The sequence below is a fragment of the Microtus oregoni genome, unplaced genomic scaffold (assembly GCF_018167655.1).
Source record: "Microtus oregoni isolate MIOR12 unplaced genomic scaffold, Mior012 000060F_ref0000265, whole genome shotgun sequence".
Taxonomy (NCBI): Eukaryota; Metazoa; Chordata; class Mammalia; order Rodentia; family Cricetidae; genus Microtus; species Microtus oregoni.
Window position 1 is genome coordinate 10,596,913 of NW_024543870.1, and position 15,907 is coordinate 10,612,819.

Below are 15,907 nucleotides of genomic sequence, written 5' to 3' on the forward strand. Positions count from 1 at the left end.
TTGTCTTTCATAGTTCCTTTTACTTTCAAAATTCAAATTTCATTTCTGACTTGATTTTATATCAGACTGTTCACTTAGTCATTAATAATTACTGTTAATTTAGGTGAGATGTTCTGATTCGTGCCTCCTTCTTTAATTTTGTTCCTTTCATTTCTAATTCATCGATTTCTACACAGGTCTCCAAGCTTTTATTTCATTTTGCTACTTGTAGCAAGTGTGATATACTGGATTCCCTCAAAAGTGAAACACTTGCTGGGTGGTGGTGGTACACACCTTTAATCCCAGCACTCGGGAGGCAGAGACAGGAAGATCTCTGTGAGTTTGAGGCCAGCCTGTTCTACAAGAGCTAGTTCCAGGACAGGCTCCAAAGCTACAGAGAAACCCTGTCTCAAAAAACAAACAAAGAAAAAGTAAAACACTTTAGGTTGTGTTAAATGTTTTTTAAATATTTGACCAAACTATGATGGATACAAATGCTATTCTAATCTGGGCAGTGGTGGTGCACACCTTCAATCCTAGCATTGGAGAGAAAGAGACAGGTTGATCTCTATGAGTTCGAGGCCAGCCTGCTCTACAGAGTGAGTTCCTGGACAGCCAAAGTTGTACAGAGAAACCCTGTCTCCAAAAAAAAAAAAAAAAAAAAAAAAAAAAAAAACACTTTTCTAAACTTTCTGAAGTGAGTAATTCTCAACAGAAGTTAGTAGAAATGACTCTTATCAAATATAATAACTAACATTGTATATAGGTGACATCATAAATTACAACACTTTCTAGGTAGTTATTTAGTCATTGGTGTTAATCTCTTGCAGGGAAATGCTTCACAGAGTAAAGAGATCCAGCATACAGAAGAGTCAAACATGCTGTATCATATGATTTACCATCCACCCTATGCGGTACCAAAATTTCTCTATGCAATGAAGAGCAAACTGCAGTAATTATTGAACTATTCAAAATGCACAGCAAATTTCACAGATGTAATTTAGCATTAAATATTTAAATAGACTATATTCAACCTCTTAGGTATTCTGTTAGAGGCTCTCAAAAGTATTTGTTTCCTCTGCTGAATCTAGATGAAAAAGAATAATTATTTGGGCACAATTATTCTTGTTTTTCTGAAGAGGAATACACTTGTCACTCTAGGGATCAGTGCTAGCTTGAGAAAGTGAAATTACTCTGCAAATTGAAAAATTAATCATTTTTGCACTCAAAAGTACTTGACTTGAAATTTCATTAAAGTATTTATTTTCCTATGGGTGATTTATTTTAAGTGCCTTTTGCACAATTTAATCAAATTCACTTGTTAGATATTATTGCTATTTTTTTTAATGTTATTGGCACCACGTTGTTTTTTATTTCCTGGTGTATGCTACTTGGAATGCAGAAAACACACTGCACAGTATTGCACTGTCTTGCTTATCATACGCTTCAGCATGTACGTTCTTGAGGCACATTATTTATAAAACCTACAAAATAAAATCAAGCAGAAATTTCTGCATTCTAGGAATACACTAAATGAGGATTAAATTTTAAAAGTTAGGGCATGACTCTCTCTATGCTTTATGATAATCTAATCATAAATACAGTACCCAATAATGACCGCTTCAAATGAAGTCAGAAAGTTTGAGAATTAAATGACAGAAAAGAAGGGCAACATGAAATCCTTTGAATTTTGGTTTTTAGCAGCGCTTCAGCCGCTTAGAGCAGAATGAGTACAGTGCAATCTGCAGCTATGGTCTAAAAATTTCATCACCTCGCTACTAGAGGATGAGGTAAAATAGGAACTAGGATGCTTATTTCATTCATTATGTCTGAATACACACTGTATATATCAAATATAATGGATATCACTCTTTATCCTTCCCAAAATTATATTTCTGAATTATATAAATACCTGGACTCAGAGTGAATGTCTCTGTGGTATTCATGAATGAATGGTTGGCTCTATGATTGTCAAGCAAATGTCAAATCCAATGTCAAACAAAAGATTGGTTGTTAATTTTATAACTTGTGAATTATAGCAACTCAAAAAGATACGTTTGGTGGAAGTCAAACATTGAGCATTGTGACAGATGAAGATTCTATTTAATCATGACTCACTCGTGTGTGTGTGTGTGTGTGTGTGTGTGTGTATCAGAATCTGTTTCTGTTTCTGTATAATATATATACATATGAGTTTATAAAATACTGATTTTGCTTTAAGTTTAATAAACCTATAAAACACGTGAAGGACATTGAGAGCATTCTTTTTGGAGTCTTTATTAAATACTTGCTGATTGGCATTAACGAGTTTAATGACTCACAGAGGACGGGGATGTAACTCAAGGCCTCCTAAACTTTTTTCTCCCCAGTGGAACCAAATCTGTGTTTCCCCATAGGCGATCTTTTTAAATACTTGACTTACTTTCTTTCATCTCCACTACCCAGCGTTTTGCTCTTGCAGATGACCTGGCTCCATTGTCCAGAAAGGCAGCAAGCAATGGAGTAAGACTCTATCAGGAGCCAACGGTTGGCAAGTCTGCCAGTTTCAACAATAATTCTGCCAGTTTAGGCCATTGTTGGGCCTCTTGTGGAAAGGCTTCAACACTTGGTATCAAGGTCCTGGGCTCTATTCTTGTTTACACTAGCTGGACAGGCCATTGCTTGGAGCTCAGTGAAACCCGAATACCAAGCTCATCACAGAAAGCATCTTTCAGTTCATTTTCCCACACCAAGGCAGTTAGGGATAAACATTAGATTAACCGAGAATAATAAAATAGTCATTGGTTTTCGGACATCTTCTCTTTGGACGTGTGCAGAGATTCTAACACATTCAGAACTGAAGCTCCAGCATCTAAAGCCACGAGGTCAATGGGCAGTTTTCTGTGGCGTAGAGACCAGTACATAAAGTCCCCTCATTTAACCATTTATTCAGCAACTTTAAGCACCTATGACATTCAAACACTCATAGGAAAATTTAGAAAGTTGGTAAAATGTCTTCATACGTGAGAAAGGAACATGTTAGAGGAATAGACAAAATGTAAAAAATATATAACAATTATGTAAATTACAGTAGAATGTTTGTTGCAAGATGCTTAACAGTATAGGAAGAACACACGCCGTACTACATAGGTGAAAAGCAGGAGAGAGGACAGGAGCGGGGAGGCATAGGTTGGCTGTAAGTAGTGAATTGGGCAGAGCTCACACGAAATGGCTATAATGAGTCACAGTACAGGGAAGAGGGCAACTTTGGCTGGTGCTGTCTAGGAGAACATGAGAAACATACAGAAAACATACAGAAAGTTAGATGGCATACTTATCTCCCTTTAATGATGGTTTATATTAAAAGCTCGATCATGAAACCCATTTTCTAGAGCTAAGGAGCTCCACAAAGGCAAGAAGACACTTCAAGCCCGGTTTCCTAAGAACCCTGAACCCAGGAATAATGAGGAGTGAGGTCAGTTTTCAGTCAGAGGCCGCAGCAATGCATCTGTGACCCACAGCAAAGGTTCTTGCCCTATGGCGTTACTCCAGCAAGACCTCCCTCACCGAGCTCTGCCACAAACGTCTAGCCATAATGTTGTACAAGATGATTTAATTTTAGTTGAAATAGTTTTTCAATTTGGAATGGATACATTGTGACCTATGTCCAGATAGATAAGCTCATATGTTACACTTTTAAGTGGTGTTTTTCCCTTCTAAGATTGTGATGCTGTCAGGTTTCTGGAAATATCCATTCAGAGGTGGAACAATGCTTGATGTCAAACCAGGGCAAGCTGACTGTTGTCTGAGGGTGCAGGCTAGCTTCTCTTCCTCAAAGCACAGACTATCTCTAGAATAACAAAGTCCTCCAATGACAAGCAGCATTGGGAGGGTGTTTCCTATCTCTGAATTAGGAAGAATCCATTAAAGTAGGTTTTTAAAATGTGTTCAGGTCTGCAACTACAGAAGATTCATGTAAAAGGGACCTTCAAATGTTGACATTCAGAACTTGGTGAACACACGTGACTTTTACTGTCATTCTGAAAACTGTACCCTTAGTGAGTATTCCTAAAAAATCACCAAACTCATATATAAACCCGCTTAATTTTCTTATATGCATTGTGAACTAATGCATATAGTTCTAGGACTAGGTTGGGGAAATGTGAGTTTTAAGAACAAATTCCTTAAGAATAAAACTTTGAAAACTGACTTCAATCATTTGAAGAGGAGGACTTTCAAATGAGATTTGATCAAATAGTAAGATCTCAACAACCCAGTTGACAGTGTTGGAACCTTAATTTTCTTAATGTTTCTCTTATTTTTAATTAATTCAATTTTTCATATATTTTCCCTAGCTATACATTTTATAAATGATTTTACTATGCTATATCCCATGTTTTAAGTCTTTAAATGATCATAATACAGTGATACATTGTTTAATCATAGTTAGTACATGTTAGTCTTTAAAGAACAAAATTCCATCCTAATAAAATATATCAAAATTAACAACAAAGAGTTGTCAAAATTGTTTTGACGTAACAAACTCTCATCACGAAAACCCTATATTGAGGCTTTTGTTTGTTTGTTTAATAATTTTATTTATTTTATGTGCATTGATGTCAGATCCCCTGGAACTGAAGTTACAGACATTTATGAGCTACCATGTGGGTGCAGGGAACTGAACTCAGGTCCTCTGGAAGAGCAGTTGGTGCACTTACCCACTGAGCCATCTCTTTAGCCCCCTATATGGGTTTTTAAAGATGCATGGAACAGGGCCTCTGTTTTGGGCAGCAGCCAAGTAGCTCAGGTAGAGGTGTGAACTCAATGTGGTGTTGTTAGTATTCTACTTTCTTCATTTGCCCCAAGAACAGTGGTCAGTTGTTAAGTGTGGCCTTGTCTGAAGTATCAGAACTTGATAAGTCAGATGTTTTCTGCATCCACATGTTAATGTGGATAGCTGAGGGTTATGGATTAGAAGCTGATCACTCTGAAATAAAGAGTGAGCTAATGAATTGTGAACCATCCACACATAGGCATCTCTGCTGGGGGATTCTAAAACAGCTTTAACCTTTCATACTTTAGCAGTAAGAATTCCTTTCCTTTAATCCCTCTGCCAACGCAGTTCAGTCCTAGTATTTTCTTAATAGAAATAATTACGTAGTCAACTGAGTTAAAATAGAGGTCTTCCCTGTGGGATTAAACCATGATGCAAAAAACAAAAAAAAAAAAACAATTTCTTCCTCAGAGTCCACCACCACCACAGCAGCAGAGTGTAGTCTGGACAAAGCAAATGTGAAACCCCTCTGTGGATGAGAGTCAGGAAAGCAAGCTCCATCAGACAGGAAGTCCGGTGAATCCGTGCAATGACGTTAACAATGTCTCTCTGTGAGTGAAGCTTGTTTGCATGCTGATTGTCTCCACAGAACGTGTTTTCAATTTTTACTACACTCTCAAGAAGGTCATAATCCACAAATACTCAAAAGCAAACTCTTACAATAAATTGCCTTCAACCCTTTCATAACCTAAATGTGTTTTCCCATCTTCTTGCATGGGTATTCTTGAGAGATTTTAATATATAAGAAAACATGTGTTTACCATTAGAAAGTGATTAGAAATATCTACTACAAGACAGCCTAAAAACCCAAATAACCAAGAAGACTTTCAATCACATAAATTGAGCTTGTTGGGTCATTCTCGATATCCTTTTTGTTTTAAGCGTCTCTGGATGTTATAGTATTTATCACTAAAATTTCCCTAACATCTTGACAGCTATTTGTTTATTTACTTACTTCAGACAGCTTCTCACTCTGCAGCCCATGCTCTCCTAGGGCTTATTAGTAGCCTAAGCCAACCTCTACACAGGGGTAATCCTCCTGCCTCTGCCTTGTAAGGGCTCGGATTACACATACAAGCCCACATGCTACATGGGGACAAAAGGACAATCCTTTGAATACTAAAGTTGTAAGTTACACTTGCTCGGGCCCAATCACATAAGCAGACTGTGTTTTCATGGTCTAAATGCAGGTTTTAAAAACAAACCTTTGTGCAGATACACATTACAGCTCCAATTGCATTCCAGAAAGATCTGATGGTTTGTGAGACATATTGAGCACCTACTCAGATAAAAACATTCTGCTAAGCGCATCCCATGTATTCCCCCACATCACACTGGACCTTACAAAGCCATGAGTCTCACTCGCAGCTTATAGATGATGGAGGAACAAGGGGTGAGCTGGAGGCTAGCGCGTGGGTGTTGAAGGGCTGGAGTCTACTAGGCCACGTGTGTGGACATATATCTGAATGTCTAAGGCAAACTATACAAGTTGTTCTTGACTTAGCCAATAAAGCATATCGGAATGTTCTTACAAAGGTCTTTAAAATATAACTTTACTGAAATTAAGTAAATTTCTTGAAGGAGCACACATAGGCAGCCTGTTCCATAAAATACTAAACCTGCTATTCTAATATTGGGTTTCCATTTACGAAGCAGGTCTCTCTTTGGACTCTCATAATAAAAATAGCTGCAGAATTCTTAATAACAATTTTTATATATGAAATTATTTTCCACAGCTTTATCATTTCATTAAAAATGCAATGCATTCATCCTTTCCTGACACTCTGACCAAAGTCTCAATTTTCCCTTCCAATTCTACTTAGTAGGCTAGACTGAGTTAGATATACACAAGAAAACCGCATAATTATCAGTCTCAGGTTGGTGTTTGGCTGTAAGACAAATTTATACTAGTTCTCATTGCTGAAGCCAGCCTTATCTACTCAAGAGCACGTGAAGGGCCTTCCAGGGATCTGGGGTGTAAGAACACTCTTGCAAACCAACCTGCTGCTTATTCTAACTGCACTCAGGTTAAACACAATTAACTCAGGTGAGGCTTGAAGACAACGATGACAACGTCTTTACAACAGTGTGTGCTCTACAACGATGACAACGTCTTTACAACAGTGTGTGCTCTACAACGATGACAACGTCTTTACAACAGTGTGTGCTCTACAACGATGACAACGTCTTTACAACAGTGTGTGCTCTACAAAGGCGGTTTCTTCTAATTTAAAAAAAAAATGGCACACTCCTAACAGGAGCAAGAGTTCTCTTAGAAACAGGTTCCACCCAAAGACAGTAATAAAAGAGAAAGTTATAACTCAAATATCATAGGATTATTAAGTAATTGGTTATTTGTTGTTCCATTTCTTTGACTCATGTTGCTTTAGGTGAATTTGATATTTTGTCCTTTTAATTGACTAGGAGGTAGAAAAATGTCACTATTTATTAAAACCACGTATGGATTAAACTCCTTTACTTTTAAAAACCTTAATACCCTATTTTGACCATATTTGCAAACAGTACATTAATGTGTTCATGTTACATAATATAGTGTTACAGAAAGAAGCTAACTGAAGAAAAAAATAAAGGAATGTGTTCTGTAAAAATAAAATTTATCATGTGATAATAATTCTACCAAACTAAGAGACCCTAATTCAGTTCACAGCCAATGGTAAATTTATTTAATAGTATTGGAGAGTAAAATGATTTTGTAGTTGTTGTTGAGTTTGTGGGGAGGGCTGCTGGTGGTGGTGGTGGAGGGCTGCTGGTGGTGGTGTGGTGCATGGGGTTTTTTTTTGGTTTGGTTTGGTTTGGGTTTGGTTCTTTGAGACAGGGTTTCTCTGTACAGCCTGGCTGTCCTGGGACTCTCTATGTAAACCAGGCTGGCCTCAAACTCAGAGATCCACCTGTCTCTGCCTCCCTAGTGCTGGGATAAAGGAGTGCGCCACCACAGCCTGGCTGGGAATAAAACATTTAATGTGCCTGTAAAAATTAAACTTTTTTCTTTTTTCTAAAATAACTTATTAACTTAAAAACTGAATTAATTTAAAAAGTTTTGAGATTAGTTGTCTTAAACTAATTGACTGACAAATATAATACTAATTACACATGAAAAAATAATCACCTGGATTTATTGAGGAATTTCCACTTTCCAGAGAATTGCAACAGAATATTAAAATGTATTTCTTTTTGTCAAGTGAATATTATAATATGATTATGGCATATAATTCACAAGTTTTTCATTTTTCCTTAGGCATGATAATTTCTTATTTATTCTTCAAATTTTGCAAGTATTCTACCTACTGTTCCACTTAATATGATACAATTCAAAGTTACACACGAATTTAAAAGTAATAAAAACATTGAGTTATTTAATGTGTTGTTTCCACTTCTTTCTCTAGTCACCTAAAAATTAAAGTGGGTAAACTTCAGATCCTTAGAGTTTGTGCAGCTGCCATTAGTGAATGCTCGTGGCAGGAAGAGAACTTCCATACAAGCAAAGGGGGGGAAGACTGGCATGCCTGGTTGGGACGCAGGTCTTATTTGGAGTTTTGCAAAGTTTTGTCTCTATGCCGTTGCATTGGGATACTCTTACAAATTAAATGAGATTTTTAAAATAATTTAATATTGTAGTATAGTTCTTTGTAGAAAAAGACTACATTCGAAAATAAATACATGTTTAGAGTTCATCCACAAACTGATCCTCACAGCTGGGCCCAGAGAAATGTTTGTTCTCTCATGGTTTGTAAGCTGGTCACTCACCCTCACTGTGAGAGAACTCTGAATGAGTCAGGAGCTGAGCTGTACCACAACTTAATTTGAGACGTGACCCCTGTCTGCCATAAGATACGACTTACATTAGTGCTTTAGTAGCTTCCCTAAATCCCAAACAAAAACAGGGAATTGGATGCTTGGACTTGATCTGAATTCTGGAAAGGTAACATCATTGTACCTCTAGAAGAAGAATTAGACTCACTAGGTTCACTCAAAGTCACGTATGAAGCATGAAATACATTTTGCTTAGTGAATACCTATTTCAGTTCGTTAAGGGTAATTGCATTAATTTATCTGCAAAATTTGAAAGCAACTCTAAATAAATAGTGGCTATCAAAATGTAAGCCGACTGGTAACACTTGCAGTTGCTGGACTGGCTGCAAACAGCCATCTAAACATGCTGCGCTACAAACAGAACAATCTAGGGGAAACCTAGCTCAGATCACAGGAGATGTGACGTTTCTGAATTCTGTACTTTATTTGACATGCTTAGGACTTGTCTCAGACTATAGGCACTGATTTCAGGATGCTAAAAGGCATATCTCCTGTAGAGTTAAACTAAGATAAAAAAAAAAAACATAGCTTCATTTTCAGACGTTTATTTATTTTAAAAGCCACATTTATTCTAGAACGATATGAATTCTTATTTTAATCTCCCGGTTATTAACTCAAGTCATGTCTATGCCTAAAGACCATCAATATTCACTGTCTGGCATTTTTCTGTTACGGTTTTTGGTAATAAAGATTATTTTAAATAATGCTATTAATACAGGTGAGGATATTTAATTATACAAGATAAATGATTGTGTTTGGGAGCATTAATTCAACAAAAATCAGAAGAGTTCGTGAAGTTACTAATTTACAATATTTTATTAGTATAATACCTAATTTCAGAGAATAATCCATCTTAGAATAAAGCTTTTCAATTTCTGTTACTATAGAGCATTAGGTTATTTAATGTGTTGATTCTTTCTCTAATTACTTAATGAGCATTTGTAAGATGTCATATCTTAAAAACACCTTACCCATGTCTGCACAGCTGAGAACCCAGTGGTATAATAATAAAATAATAATAATAATAAACCTGAAAACATAAATCAGCTGCAATGTTTTTAAAAATTGCAAGTATATGAATTAATGTTTCCATTACATTGAAAAACATGAATGGACACAGAGCCAAGAATCATTGAGGAGTTACTCAGGATGAATCTGTAAGACACTGTTTGCCAGACCACGAGTGGCTGTGGTCAGAAGGGCAGCTAGCATGGAAAGGCATCTCGCAGTGTACAATTTCATTTAAACAAGAAAACATAGAACTCATTAACTATGCTAATAAACACCACTTGGATCCAAATCTGATGTCTGACATCCCCTGGCGATAATTTGCAATGCTTCCATAACAACCACTTCTAACTGGACACTAGTTTCTGAAGTTCTCAGGACGGTCTGTACTGTGGGAGAGGGGACTACAGATGGTTCATCTCAGCATCGTTCCAGCGATGCTTCTCTGAATACCTAACCGAATTCCTCGGTTTAAGGAGTTAATACACTCGCTTGTCATAGCACCTTGTTTTTCTATCTATAGAGAGCTCCTATCATATTCCTCCCTGAAAGTTTGCAGAAGGGCAGTTGAAGTAACACAGCTCTTGGGCTTCAGAGTTTAAAAACCGTGAAGTAATGCAGAGACCACTACTTTTTTTTTTTTTTAACAACACTGGGCAGTTCGGGTTTTTTGTTTTGTTTTGTTTAAGTTAGGTAGCTTTTGTTTTTGGTTTTGGTTTTTTGTTTTTCCTTACCTTACTTGTAAAACATGATCTAAATACAGTGGAAACAGTTCAGGAACACCCCCACCAAGAAAACAAACAAGCAACAGCAAAGAACAACGCAAAACAAAAGTAAAGGTATTTACACAGATTAGGCAACAAAGAACAATGAGAATCCCCTCCATTCGGTAGTTCTGAGTGTGAACAGGAGTGAACCGCGAACACAAGTCCTGCTTTGTCTGTGTTCCGTCACACAGGAAGACTCTTGGACCCGGTGAGTCTTCTGCTACCCCTTCCTTAGAATACTGATTATGTGGAAAATTTAAAGACCCTTCCTGAGAGGCAGATGTTTTCCAGCTGTCAGAGCTGAATTTAGCTAATAGCAGAACTAGTTTTAAATGGTATTGTTTCCGGATTCAAAAATTGGTCCAGAAATTTGCCTTTCAGCCCATTCTCGTTGTTATTAGTTGGTAATTTTATTTTCTAAACACCGCTGTAAACACTCTTATAGACTAGTAATAGATCTGGTATGCACTCTGGAGTAACACTCTCTAGTTTCCCTGTGTAGAATTAAAAAAAAAAAAAAGGCGGTCTCAACATTATTTCAATGCCACTAGAAACATTGCCAAACTACCTGAGAATTTTGCTAAGAATACATATTTTGAGTAATACACTTACCAAGCACAGCTTCTAAGGAAATTCTGTGTGTAATAGTCACAGGAGGGATTTGAGTTTCTGAGATTCCACAGGAGAGAGTTCCCAGGCGACGAGGTGCGGGAGTCTCAGCCTTGCAATATGGTCCTGCAGGCGGGCGAGCTCCAAGCAGCGGAGCCTGAGTCAAGGCAGGACTGCGCCGCTGGAGAGAGAGGGCTTGCTCTGAGGAGATGGGGAGTGTTGTCAGATTGTAAGTGATCAGTCACAGAAGGGAAACATCACCGCTTCCTGTTACATCACCCCGCCCCGCCTGCAGTTAGTGTTAGGTTACTTTCTTTCTCAAATAGCTTACCCCAGGAAAGCAGCTACAGCTCGCTTCTCCCTCTGACAAGAGCAAGAAGCAGCCTGAACAGACAGAGATCCTTTGCTGTATGAACACATTGTTACCAGCCAAAGCTGGCTGGCTTTCACCTAGACTGAGTTGTCGGAACTTGCTGACCGTGATTTGAAGGCAGTCTAAGTGTAGGGGTGTGTGTGTTGAATTAGAGTTCCCAGAACAAATGGAGCCAGTGCTATCTGTCACATCTTTCTCTGAAATGCACATGGAGTTGTGAGCATCAGAATTACTTCAGACTCAATAATTCAGAGCACTGATATGTGATCCAGTTCCACAGTCAATTTTGCACAAGGAGATGAAGCAGCTTTGGCCTGCTCTTTCTAAAAACTCCTTTTACTCATTCATGACATAAGTATATGTGTATGTATTATAAAGTCAATTTGGGTACAGAATGTAAAAATCATTGTACATACTTTTAAAATTTGATGTAATTATATCACTGTATATAACCTAAACATTATATTTATCTCAAAATAAACTTAAAAAAAAACGTTTTGTGGCTATTTTGTAACATGATACACTGAAATAATTTTATATAGTAAAAACGTTAATTTTTTTCTAAACGTTTTATCTCTAAACATAATTGTATCATAAGTATTTTAAGAAAACATTGAGTATTAGTAGGGAAAAAACTGTAAACCTGAAATATATTGTTAGTTCGTTTTATCTAATATGATAATATGATAAATTATGAGATTTGGCAATAATCATAACTCCTGAAACCAGACAATACTAAAAGTCACATGACCTTGGCACCAAATTTCTCACCTGCAAACCGGAAACAAAGGATGAAATAACATCCAGAATTCTTTATATCTTTTAAACTTTGAATCAACGTATTTTATAACATTTAGAAAGTTGTAAGCTACTCTTCTGAGCATGAAAATCTCACAGGACTGAGCTCGAAGGCACAGACTAGTAGTATCAAACTGAGGAGCCCGGAGTCCCTGCAGATTAGTAACGGAAGTGAAGACAGAGGCTACAGAATCTAAGAATAGCATGTGGCTGTGGTCTTTCTAAACTTTTGCAATCTAGATCTGTGGAAGAAATTCATTACAAAATCTTTAATTTTATGTATATATATAATAGGATATATATATATATATGTAAGAGACATAATTGACAATCTCAATCAATCACCCATATAGCAAGAGCTATATAAAAAGCTGAAATGACACAAAGTAACCCGGTGAGGTACATTGGGAAGTTACTTTGTATAGAATTTTAGTTTTGCTTTCTTTAGGGAACTGTTATATTACATTTTTGTTGTGCTGTTTCCTTCCGCTCTTAAGAAGAAAAATCAACTCTGTGAATCACAGCTGACTCCTTAAATAATAACCATTAATCAGAAGAACAACAAAGACATTCCTGGGTGCCTAGGCAGAGCTCTGATGTGGAGTCCCAAGCGCACAGGGAACAAGGAGTGAAGAAATAGAGTAGCTACGACCCATGCAGGTCCTCACGCTTGCTGGGGTGATCTTGACAGAACTTCTAGGTAGGGTGTTTACAACGTAAAGCCCAGAGAAAAATGAATACTAGATTTTAACTTCCAAATGATCGCAGTCCATGCCCATAAATCCCATTCTAAGAATGTTTGGCCAGACAGACTGGCGTGTAGAAAGCTACACACATTTCCGTAAATGCTAAGGCATTAACATCTTTTAATTCATTCATTGGATTTGCTCAAACGAAACAGAGTCTTCGTAAGGAAAGGAATTCTTTCTCTGAGATGATGCCTGGAGACTCACAACCCAGTGACCATTCTCCTGTATGACAGGTGTACAAGGAGCTGTTACAAATGCAGAATGTAAGACAACTTGTAGTATTTAGAATAGATTATTGGTTGGGCACACAGGTTTATGGCTGTGGCATAGAGATTTAGGATAAATCTTGTTAGTATCATATATGTGTCTTAGAGTAGTAAACATACATTCCAATAATCAGATGGACACATGCTGTATTAATACATGCTATATTCATAGATGCTATAAAAGCTTCTGGGAGGCTAGCGAACCTGAGATATGTAGGGAAAAGTGAAAAGACTGAGTGAAACCTCTCACATGTATGCTTTAAACATGACAACAAATGTTTGGATACCTACAGTAAAACGAAATTATACCATTTCCAGAAATCGGCGAGGCAATTCTGAGCCAGTGGGGTTTTGCTAATGCAGCCATCCGGTCATAGAGACCCCACGTGTGTCTCATTTGTGACCTTTCCCAGAACACAGTGAAGCTGTTTAATCATTTGATAAGTCGTGATCAAGTTTGTAGTTTCAGATAAGCACTCAAAATGACTCTGCTTTAGGAAATAAAGAACAACTAAGAAGTGTCTTCTCTTTTGTCATGTAAAAGACAGTGAAAAGCATTCAAGAAACCACATTCTCGGGGGCTGGAGAGATGGCTCAGAGGCTAAGAACTCTGGCTGCCCTTCCAGAAGTCCTGAGTTCAACTCCAGCAACCACATGGTGGCTCACAACCATCTGTAATGAGATCTGGTGCCCTCTTCTGGCCTGCGGGCAGCATGCAACAGAACGCTGTCTACATAATAATATAACATAATATAACATTATCTGTCATTCGCAGATGATGCTGCCAGTAGAGCCGCATAGTGGCAGGCACCATGCAGAGGGCTTCCAGTCCACTTTTCTGTCTAGTGAAGAATGCTACACAAATGAAAGGCATTTTGAGGAACGGCCAAGTTTGTCCACTTCAAAATTTTACTGCAGGACTTACGTCTTCCATTTTGGTCCTTTATGGGACTCAGAAGTACCAACGTCTCTAAATAAGGCAAATGGCTCCCCTACAAAACGGCCCTTGCCTCACAAGGCAATTAATCAGGAGGATCTAAAACAAGCTCTTACAGCCACAAGTTAAACCAGTTAGAACGAAAATCGTGAGTGAAAAACTTGGGGTTCTGTGGACTTAAGTGACTGCTTGAGTTTCTGTTGCTACTGCCTTGAAACGTGGTTCTTTAAGAACAACTGAAACAAAACCCTTTTACATGGAGCATGCTATAGCTAGACCATTCCCAGAGAACGTGCAAGGGCTGTCAAAGAAGGCATTTAAAAATAGTTTGTGGATGCTGTCGGATATTATATTCTAAATTAGCAATGTTTTGTGTTTCTAATCATGCAAAATTCATTATCTTTAAATCATTGATGCAATTAAAAGTTTAATTGCTTCATCCCTTAGAAGAATTCACTATTTGAGAAACTCATAAGTTTTACACACTTATATCAAAAGAAAGTTTATTAAGATAACAAGTTGGCTTCAGCATTTACTACTTTACTTAGCAGCTACTGTTAAGACTTTTTTGAAAGCAAAGGATAATTAATTGCATTTGGTAAAACAGTTTCCACCCAACACCACATCCACAGAGAGTGCGTACGCTGTGACCAAAACCAAAGAACCAATTTTTATCACGTTTATACAAATTATGTATTAAAGGTAAGCAATAATGCATTAATAAGGCTTCCTGTGCATAAAATTTTCACAAGTGCAAAAGCTGAATTTAAAGTGAGCAATCCATGCATGTCATCCACATAACGACAGAAATTTCAGGAGCCTGTAGTGTTTCTTACAACATTTCATGACGCGTTCCCTAAGAGCGTCCACTTACATCAGAGTCAACCAGATATTTACCTATTCAAAAGCCTCTTTCTTGATATCCCTTGGTAGATTTGAATGTTCGTGGTTCTTACTGTTGTCTGATTGGTGGTATTCGTGAGAGTCTACTCGAGAAAGAAAGAGTACAGGCGGATGAAGCGTGAGATAAAATAAGTAGAATGGATTTTAGACCTGAAAACTTAGACATTCCTGGTTTAAGTAAGGTGAAGTGAGCACCCTGGCTGCAAGCAGTCTTCGGCTGAGTGTTTTATTTCTCAGTTCCGAGGGCAGAACCCCTTTCAGGGTCAGGAGTGCTCCCGTTTGGGTGAGAAATTACATGTGGTCGCTCTTGTTCCATAGCTCTGTCTATATGGACAAGCAGTAAATGAAGAACAAGAGTTGAAGTATGAGCAGTTCGTTGGAGGCTCAAAATTCTCCTTTCCCCGAAAGGTTTAAAATAATTCATTCTATTTCTGGAGCAGAGTCAGATCACAGTGAAAACGATGCTTTCTCCTCTAATGGTATCAATTTATGCTGGACGCGTTGTGAAATGCTTCACATTTTTGAATACTAATCTTCACTGTGGAAAATGAAAGTTGTATTTAAATTTGTATTTGACATCTTGACCCATAGTTCATTTTTTAAATGGCCGACTTTATATTTTCAAACAAACTAACCATTAAATTCAAAGCTGACAGTTTTAAACTTTTCCTATACTAGAAGACATTATTATTCAACTCTTGTCATTAATATAACTTGTGAAAGTTTTTAGCAATTTGTAATTTATTCTATTATTTTCAAATTTTCATTCATCAAGATAAATTCCCACAACCGTGTTCTCTAGAATATAGGTATTTACAAGTGTTAAGAGATTTGTAATACACATAATGCAGAAGTTAAAGAGTCACACTTTTAG

The 15,907-nt window shown here is 37.4% G+C and overlaps 1 protein-coding gene across 1 annotated transcript in view; it reads right to left on the reverse strand.

Annotated features, from left to right (window-relative positions):
* Calcrl (calcitonin receptor like receptor) overlaps nt 1-11,142 on the reverse strand; it is a 71,715-nt gene extending 60,573 nt beyond the window's left edge. Inside the window, exon 1 of the mRNA XM_041639843.1 lies at nt 11,011-11,142. The gene's annotated coding sequence lies outside the window, so the exon portion shown is untranslated. The remainder of the gene's footprint in view (nt 1-11,010) is intronic.
* Nucleotides 11,143-15,907: the final 4,765 nt, after the last annotated feature.